This window comes from Onychomys torridus, chromosome 13, assembly GCF_903995425.1.
Source record: "Onychomys torridus chromosome 13, mOncTor1.1, whole genome shotgun sequence".
NCBI lineage: Eukaryota > Metazoa > Chordata > Mammalia > Rodentia > Cricetidae > Onychomys > Onychomys torridus.
The window spans coordinates 6,373,742-6,384,184 of NC_050455.1; the positions used below are offsets into that span (position 1 = coordinate 6,373,742).

General features: G+C 38.0%; 1 long non-coding RNA gene across 3 annotated transcripts; it reads left to right on the forward strand.

Annotated features, from left to right (window-relative positions):
• The first annotated feature begins 630 nt into the window (after positions 1-630).
• Positions 631-10,118, forward strand: LOC118594894. 3 transcript variants are annotated; one of them, XR_004946427.1, is made up of 3 exons: positions 631-868; positions 8,074-8,367; positions 9,901-10,118. It is a non-coding gene; the product is annotated as an uncharacterized LOC118594894 (long non-coding RNA). The 3 variants fall into 3 exon arrangements; XR_004946426.1 differs by having other exon boundaries at positions 8,074-8,160; positions 9,898-10,118; XR_004946428.1 differs by having other exon boundaries at positions 8,074-8,160.
• The last annotated feature ends 325 nt before the right edge of the window (positions 10,119-10,443 follow it).

Here is a 10,443-nt window from a genome sequence, read left to right on the forward strand (position 1 = left end):
GCTGAAGGCCCATATGTGTGATCTATAGTAATAACACACACACCATACACACATACACACATACACACACACACACACACACACACACACACACACACACACACACACACACACACAGGCATACTTCTCCTGTTTTGTCAAAAACTCAGCCTCAGTTGGACCAATACAAAAATGATGAGATCCAGGAAATCGGGTCAGCCTCACTTATTAGAGAGGACTGTCTCCATTCTAACGCTTACAAAGGCTTCATCATCTAACTCAAGCTCTGGCAGAAGGCTCTGGTCTACCCTGTGGCCTTAAAGCAAAGGGTAGAATTAGTAGGTAAACACTTTCTGTAGAGGTCCACTTCTGGCTCCAGCAGGGGCTTTCCTTCTTGAAAGTTCTTAATGCTTGTTTGCTCCTCACAATATATAGCAGTTGCCTCTCCACCTAGAAACCAAGTAGATGTGAACTTCAGGCAGCATTCCAAGATCTAGAGAAAGGGAATCTGCTTTTCAGTAACATTTAACGAGTATACTTGCCTACTGAGGACTGAGACATTTTGGCCTAAGTCACCAGATGGCTAACTCTGGTACAATACCTGTGTTTTCTCTAATTGCTAATGAGACTTTTTTTTCTTTCATAGATGAACAACTTGCTGGATGAAGAAGACAGAATTTACAGTGATCTGTTTCACAGTGCAAGAACTTCAACAAGGAAGTAGACTTATAAGACCACAGCATGGTGCTTAAAGTGCTTGTGATATCTACCTCACTGGATATGGATATCCAAACAGATTTTAGAAGCAGTTGAGAGATTTTTTTCCAAGCCTCTCTGAAGAGTAACACAGCATAAGGGTGATTTTAACATCAGAATGAAATTCAGGCTGGTATGTGGATAATACCTAAGTGATAAGTGGGGTTAAAGAGGCAAATCCTAACCCAGAGGCTGGGGATTCCATCATGTAAAAACAGTATGACCTGCTATGGAGGCAGCACAAGAGAGTACAGAGACAGGAAACAGGACAGACAGGAAAACTCTCATAGTACAGGGGTAGGGATGCTCAGTGGCTGATGCTGCAAGGCCTGAGTGGGAACGAGAGTCAAGGCAACCATTCTGTGTAACTGATGTTTCCATCACCACTACTACTTCTGTGTCAGTGAGAAATCCTGCATCAAGGGAATAATATAAGAACTATAAAGAAAGGCATCCATTGACCTCCTGTGGCCTCAGTACATTGTTGCATGGGCTTATTCACTTGCACATACAGGTACATGAACATGTTTACAAGATGGAAAAATTACACATTGCATGAATAAATAAATAACATATAATTAGTGTATAAATATATTGAATTCATATTTTATCCATTATATATGATATATCATAGAGTTATCCATTGAAAGAATAGCAATCTAAAGGATTTAATATCTATGTCAATCATTGAGTGGGAGCGATAGAAATAATGCATTGAAGAAAATGTTTGCCAAGCATGTATTCTTTTGTTGTTATTTTTAACTCTAGAAAGCACAGCTAGCAGATTAGTGATAAAGAGAATGAAGTGGTTCTGTGTTGCTGACCCACAGCAGCTTCTTCAGTCTATTGTGACTCTCAGGGGAAGAGTATTTCCTGATATGTTTTACTAGTTACAACAAGCTCCCTGACATGCTGATGTCGGTCACCTTCACTTTACAAACCTGTCCAATCGATAGTAAACATACTAAGTTTCCACTGCCTAGGAAATCCAAATACCCACCCTCCCAGCAGAATAAGAAAGCATGATTTCCAGTATCTTACATTCAGTACAGAATGAAGGACAAAGTAACCTGGGTGCCAGGGTTTGTCATAGTGTTGGGAAAGCACATTCTGATTCCAAAGAATCTGATGTGAATCACTTATTCAACTGTAAGTAAAATACATGTGGACATTTCGGTGCATCCTGATAACATGTTAAGTTAAATTAGGTTATACCAGAAATGCTTTTTAAATTCATTACAAAATTTAAAATCTCCTATTCACCTGTTAATTACCTGTCATGAAATACCTCTTCCATACACACATGCTTACAAGTACAAAGCTCCTTTCATCTCTGTGGTAGTTTGAATGATAATGGTCCCAGAGGCTCACAGGCTTGAATACTTTGTCTCCAGGTGGCAGAACTGTTTTGGAAGGATTAGCAGGTGTGGCCTTGATGAAGGAGGTGTGTCACTGGGGCTTTTTTTGAGCTTTCAAAAGATTCTTATCATTCCCAGTCTCTCTTTTCCTCTCCCTACCCGCTTCTCTGGCTTGTGGTTGTGTATCAAGATGTGAACTCTCAGCTGCTGTTCCAGTATCATGCCTACCTCCTTGATACCATACACCCCACCATGAGGGTAATTTAGATTTTTCTCTGAAATCATAAGCTACAGATAAATTATTTTTTTAAGTTGCCTTGGTTATGGTATCTTATCATTGCAACAGAAAAGAAACCTAGACAAATTCATTCAGTTAACATGTAAAACACTTCTTTAATGCATAGTGTGAGGATGACAAAAACTAATTTTAAAACTCAGCATTAAAATATTTGCCAGATTTAGAAATTTTGGATTTTGGTACTTAAAATGGTTTTGTGGATGCTAAGATTCAAGGGGCAAAACATTAAGTTCTCGATGTTCAAACAATTTAACACATATGTGAAGGACATGCCCTTTTGACTCAGGTTCTAATAAAGATGTGAAGTGCACAGAGCTGAAACCTTAGGCATCCCAGGAGGCTGTCCTGCTGTGTAACATAACTTATCATGTTGTTACCATTGTCAGAATGGTTGTGGCCTCAGAGAATGCTGTATCCAGGTGATCAATTATTGAATGTGACATTTCACAACATTCATGAAGTATTATGGTCAAAGAATTTGGACTTCTTATCTAGATGTGCAATTTCAATATGCTGTATGTGACAGTTTAGTCCCTGATATGGGGCAGCTCCAAAAGCAGTAGCAATAATTAAATTATTTAATTTCAAAAACATTGTTGATGAATGTATATGTGTGTGTGTCTCTCTCTCTCTGTGTGTGTATGTGTATGTTATTGATCTGGTTTGGTAAGCTTATCTCCTTCTTAGGCCCTGATGTTTCCATTTAAAAATCATCTTCCAGGACTGGAGAGATGGGTCAGTGGTCAAGAGCACTTGGTGCTCTTCCAGAGAACCTGAGTTCTGTTATCAGTACCTGTATCCAGAAGCTCACACCACCTGTAATCCCAACTCCAGCAGATCTAATGTCCTCTTTCAGTGTCTGTGACTTGCATGTGTGTGATGGGTAGGTGCACACACACACACACACACACACACACACACACACACATACACACACACTAATAAAAACAAAAATAGAAAATAAAAATAAAATCTTTAAAAAGTCATTTCCCAAAGGGAAATTCTGTATGATGCATGATGCTTGGGATATTTTCGTGGTTGACCCACGAGTGAAACCTGGGATAGGTGTGGGATCACACAACAAATGAAAGCCAATAGCAAGGAGTTCAGAATGAACAGCCACAGTCTGCCGGCCTTCACTCATCCAGCAGTCCCTTGGTTTTAGTCAGGGTTTATTTCTGTTCAACACAAGTTGAATACAGGCATCCTGTCCTTTAAAGTCAACAGAAGGGATTCCTGGCTTAATGTTACTTTAAAGTCTTACAAATTTAATTCTCTGCAGGGCACAAATTGTTTGTGAAAATCTCGAATCCTATACATCTTTATGTCTGGGTAATAACATGATTTTCAGAAAACAGTTCAGGGGTTGTTCCGAATTTGTTCTGCATGATAAGAAAGGGGTATGGAGGCCGCATGCTCAGTGAGGGGAAAGAAACTGAATGGAGGGATAACCAATCATTTAACTACACATTTGTTCCTAAGAGAGGTGACCTGTCAAATAGACTTGAGTGGCTTTAATATAACTGCAAAAATTGATTAGGGAGTCTCACTCTACCCGAACAGGAAGTCTGTCTATGTTTTATAGCATGTTCTTATAAGGTGCATAAACTCTGAATTTATAGCTTTGTATGGCTCATTTAACCCACCAGCTAGTTTATTGACTGTGTGTGGAAAACTTGAAGCAATTTTTGTTACAGTCACCGGGGCACTGATCATATCTTTTCCTTTTTCAATATTTAGAATCAATCAATTTGTAGATAATATTGAAGTAATTGTAATTTTAAATGGAATGTGAATGAAAATCAGAGAAACTCTAAAGGGGCTAAAATTATGATTTGAAGAGTTCTCCAATCCTCTCAGAAGGCTTTACATGGCAACTGTTCTTGGATTGTATTAATATGTGACTTATAGGTGAATATTCACATATGAATAAGCACCCATATGCCCTGTGCAAAGCTTGAGAAAATCTTGATGAATAGAAGAGTTTTTGAAATAATTCTTCACTACAATAAATAAAAGTTTTATGGGTAGAAGGTTTTGGCATGGATTTTTTTAAAAAGAAATTAAGAGACACACTTCTTTGAGTAAAATGAGTATGTGATAAATTTTATATTTTTTTTGTACTATCAGTCTACATCTCAGAAATGTAACACTGTGAGGAAATTTGTAATTTTCCCATAAACATGTATGTAGTGCATCTTGTACACATAGACAGAGAACTATATAACATGGCATGAGGAATTTGTTATTTCACCCACTACTGTTACATACAAGGAACCATGAGACATCCAGCCACCAAGTGTCACTAACACAGGGTTTCAGCTCACTTCTTTTCAACTGAGCTTCATTTCTGGTATTCTCTAAGGCATCACCATTGCCATGCTTAGCTACTCTATAAAATATGTCACGTTGACATCATGTACAGTTGATTATTTTTTTGTGGTATTTTTGTCCCATAAAGTCTCTTACACATATTGAATGAATGAATACCGACCTTGGCAAACTAATGAAAAGGAAGAGAAGATGAAAACTAATGTAAATAGACAGAAAAGGAAATTTTTTACAATAGACTCCAGTAAAACCAGATCTTTACAAAATATTTATATTCTGATAATGTGGAAAACCTACAAGAGACAAATAAATTCTAATCTACCAAATTGAATCAAGAAGCTCGAGGCAATGTAAGCATGCCCATAACCAGCAATGTGATGAAAGCATTGAGTAAGTCTCACACAGAGAAAAGTCCAGGGCCAGATGAATTCACTGATTTCCACCAAATTTTAAAGGGAAACCTAATAATAACGCTTTTAAAAAGGTTTCACAAAGCAGAAAGGAGAAGAATGCTGCCAGATTCATCCTATGTGGTTGATATTATCATGGTACAAAAACTGGATACACAACCACAGGCACTATGGATCAATTCTAACTAACACATGTGCAAACATTCTCAACAAAATACTTAGAAACTGAACTCAAGGACGTGTACAAAGATCATCCCAAGATCATTATAACCATGTTGGTTTCATCCCAGATGAAAGTTGTTTCAATAAATGTATATATATATATATATATATATATATATATATATATATATATATATATATATATAATCACCATGTAAATGCACTTAAAGACATATACCACTTGATTGTCTCAGAGATGCAAGAAAGGGCACATGGCAAGGCTTAATGTGTCTTCTTGATGATTGCCTTGGAACAGAGGAAACTTATTTAATAATAAACAAACTTGTAGCCAGCCAGTGGTGGCACACCCCTTTAATCCCAGCACTTGGGAGGCAGAGGCAGGTGGATCTCTGTGAGTTGGAGGCCAGCCTGGGCTACCAAGTGAGTTCCAGGAAAGGCTCAAAGCTACGCAGAGAAACCCTGTCTCAAAAAAAACCAAAATAAATAAATAAATAAATAAACAAACTTGTAACAAACCTGAAGCCAACATTACAGTAAATGAAGAAAAACAGAGAGCACAGCCTCTGAGACAGGAAAGGGACAAGGGCACCCATTCTTATTACTATAGTACTGTGCTTGAAATCGCACCTATAGCAATACAACAAGAAAAATAAATTAAAGCATGCCAATAGGCAAGGGAGAAGTCAAACTACCCCTGTATGTAATGACGTGATTCTATACTCAAAAGACCGTGTGCACCATACTAGAATACTATTCTTAGATCTTGTACAGCCACTAAAGACACAGAAATCCAGCATATGAAATAAATCAGGAGGGTGGGGGTGGGCTGGAAAGATAATTCAGTGGTTAAGAAAGCTCCTCTTCCAGAGGATCTTTGATTTCCCACTATGAATGTCAGGCAGCTTACAGCCACCTATAACGCCAGCTCCAGGGGATTCAGTGTCTTCTTCTGGCCTCTGTGGGCACTGCAAATTAAGGGCACATGTTCACCCAAATACATATACTCATAACAAACCCAGCAGCATACACACACACACACACACACACACACACACACACACACACACACAACTTTCTGTGAAATTTCAGGGGAAAAAATCCTATTTTTTTTCAATAACTTCATGAAAAATCAAAACAGGGAAGGGGATGAAGATGATCAAACTACATTGCCTGAAATTCATAGAATCCTAAAATACCTGGGAACAAACCTAATCAAGGAGGTGAGGACTTTGCAATGAGTAGTTTGAAATTCTGATAAAGAAAAACCTTAAGGACATCAGATGAAGGATACAGCAATTTTTCCCAGCTGACTGTTCTTAGGAGATCAGCCGACCACTCCCATCCCAGAGTCTGGGAGGCACGAAGCTGTGCATCTACTTGGCCATCCTACTTTTGAGTTTAGTATCTGTCACTTGCTTTCTGCCCCCAATTGACGTACTTCTAGAGAGCAGGGCCTTTATCTTCACATGTTTGTGTCTTCTGGGTATTGAATTATTCACACATAGTGGGTCAATCAACAGATTAATACACGAATGAAATTCAGGTGTTGTGATATTTCTGTTCATATGATGGTATATCTAGTTCCTCCCAAATGTCTTTTTAAGACTCTGGAATGAAGGGCTAAAGGAGGTGGAAAATCCATTTAGCCTAGAGTGTAGAGAGTGCCCTGTGTAAATTCTCCTTTGCAAAAAGAAGAACGTAAAAACAGCTGGTATGCAGTTCACCTGAAACTTCCTGCTACATGATACCTTTGAGGGTCACGCAAAGGACAGAATGTGTACTTCCTTAAAAATATAAATGAGAGCTTACTGTCCTCCAGATGAGATTTCACCTTCAGGGGACCTTAGGCATGTTTTCCAGTTTGTCTGACTAATTGCTCCTCCTGACAGTGATCAGAAATGAGATCCTAATGTGACAGTGGTTCAGATAACACAGCATGTACAAGTGCTTCTCACAGCCGGGTCAAACAAAGACAAAACCCAGAGCAAAAGACACTTAGAAATACTGTTTACAAAAATTTTGTTTTTACTATATTAAAATTAATAGGAAGTTGAGAATTTCATTCAAATGCTCATATGTTATATTTAAACATAAAAGTAATGGATCTTAACATCAGGAGGTTTTCTTATCATCAGATAATTCTCAGATTTTGCATTGGTTTGCATAAAAGACAATACTGTGTGCAGAAATATACAATGCATGGACTTTTCCTATTATACTCTGGTAAGGTCATACTCCTTCACTGTCATGCATCTGTCTTTCCAAGTTCTGTGGCAATGACCATCCAAGAAGCGATTATTTTTTGTCACCCCAATCTGAATATGTCACATACCTTGCATCAATACTGGAATTTCACAAAAGTGAAAATATTGGTCAGTAGCTACTTACACAGTTTGGAAACAGAAACAGATTAGTGTCTAAAAGTCAGTGAGTGCCTAAATGAACGTCTAGGCCACAGCTGGGTCCCATTGTTATTCTGCTTGAAGGTCCATCAATGTTCAGAGCAAAGTCAACCTCAGGCATCCTTCCACCTTGGGGAGGGATATGGAAGTGGAAGAAGAACACACTTAGACTTTGATAGGCTAAGTTCAAGGGCTGTTTGATGCTAGCAAACGTTCTCTAAATGCTTATTTGGTGGACTATGTGCAATTTATTAGGTTTAAATTGTTGTAGGAATCAAGAGGTTTTTTTTTTTTTTCATGTCTTTTAAGGTTGATTTTCTTGTTGTTGTTCAGAGTGTGATGTTTTTTTTCTTCAGAGCCCCATTCATTTCAACTGAAATGAGGAAGTGCTTATGGATCCCTGTTAAGGCAGGATGAAGACACAACGACCAGATCCGAAACAGGTGTGCCAACTTGAGCTCCTACTTCCCCATCATTTCGTTTGCTTCAGCAGGCATTCCCAGTTCACACGGTGCACTTTTTGTTTGCCACCCACTCTACAACTGAAAATTACGGAGAGCGTGTAGTGTGGTATCAAAGTTTAATAGCAAGCATCATTATTATTGTTCAAGGTGCATTCTGCTAGAGATCCAAGTTCATGGACACTTCAGGTGAGGTGAAAATTTTACTTTTGTATTACCAGAGTGACTGACATCCATTGACACAGTATGTGCTTGCCTCTGAGTGTATAGTTTAGAAAATAAATTAAGTGTTAGTTCTTCTGTGCTTGTCATTGAAACAGGCCTCAGAGAGAAACAGGCCAATTTTCCAAGTGACTAATTTATGTGAAGCAAATTGTACAAACATCAATGTGCCAAGTTGCCCCCTGGGTCTTTACTCAGGTAGTGCTCAGTCTCAGTTTGCATCTCTCTTTCCTGAATCTTCTCTTGTGGACTCTGCATTTGGGTTGGGCGACAATTCACACTGCATGGCTGCTGGAACTTCTAGGTCATCTCCCTCTGCCATGGCCCTGTACCTTTTTCTTCCCACCATCTTCATCTTCACTGGCCTGTGTCACAGTCCTTCTCTAAATGTAGCGACGTGTCACAGTTTAAAGTACTTGTATAGCATGTGGAGTAAATTTTTTGTTTGTTTTTTTAATTTGTATGTGTGTGTGTGTGACAGAGAGAGAGAGAGAGAGAGAGAGAGAGACTGAAGAGTTGGTGAAAAACCCCTTATAGATTTGTTTAGAAATAAATAGCTTCTATTGGCATTCCCTGAAATATATATATGTGTGTATATATACATATTTATACGCATTATATATTTATATATACATTATATATTTATATTTATTTATATATACATTATATTTTATATTTATTTATATTTATATATGTATATACATATTTAATTATAAGAATAATAACAACTACTCATGGAGTGATTCTTGTGTGTCTGGTACTTAATTATCACTGATTGAATTTTAGATGTAATAGAACATTTTCTAGCTAGTAAGGAAACTGAGGGTTCAAATGATTAAGTAATCTGTCCAGTCATGTGGTTATTAAGTAGAAGAAAAAAGACCTGAACCACAGTAATAGAATCTAAGATTGCTGTACTTAATATTAAACTAAACCACAACCCACACACAAATGCTTTAATAAACGTGATAGATGAAAAAAATAATGTAGACAGAGAACAACTTTAACTGTTTTACTGATGGTAATTTCTTTAAAAGCTTATCAGTGGATAGAGGGTGTATGCTTTCCAAAATTTCTGATCCTTGAAGTTCAATGAATATGCAGGTAAGTAGCCTACAAGAACCTTTATAATGTAGGGGAAGGGATCAAAATGAGAGGTCTGGCTCATTTTGCTTATAAAAACATGAAGTCTCTTAAATGACCTGACTTTGTCAATTTTATAAGCAAATTTAAATAGAGACAAGGAATCTCATAAAACATCAACCTGCTTATCAGAATGACTTTATGAGCATATACATGAAGTAGGAATTGAAGTGTGTTTTACACTGTCTTGAAGGCTGATCTATAAAGAAGAGGGGGCATCTGTGCCTTTTATTGTGTGACTATTATCACTCAGCAACAAAAACCATGAAACAATTATTGGGATCTCTGAAAGGGAGCTTTCTTGTGGTCTCTCTTTTCTTCCTCAGAGTTCTAAAGATTTATGTTTATTGACAGCAGACATGTCAGCACGTGGCTGTGCAGAAAAAAGAGGAGAAAATACTTGAGAAGCTATGAGGAAGCCTGTTGTGTCTCATCATCCTTGCTGACAGTAGCTGCCACTTTCAGTGCTCACCTGGGCCCAGCATGTGCAGGAACAGCACCAAAGTCACCTTTCCCATTGAGCTCTCTGGCCTTTGTTGGGTCTCTGCCTCTTTGGTTGGTCTCCAGCAGCAGATGGAGCAGGTTAGTTGATCATGTCTTTTCTCCTGATATTTACAGAGTGCTTCTTTCTTATCAAGGAAGTGTACCAGGCATATTTCACTTCAGTATTCTTAGATTCTATGTTGAGAACTTACAAACATTTGAAGAGTTCAGACCTTTAACTCATGGAGACCTATTTTTATATATAACCACCCTCAAGACACAAGGAAATAACCAGGCCTCACCCATGTTGACTTAGAGGATTAAGCCATGAGTATCTGTAATTTCATTATCTGACAATCAATAGCCAGATGCCAGTAGATCTCACTAGATAATCAGAGGGTTTGTTTTTCCAAGGAA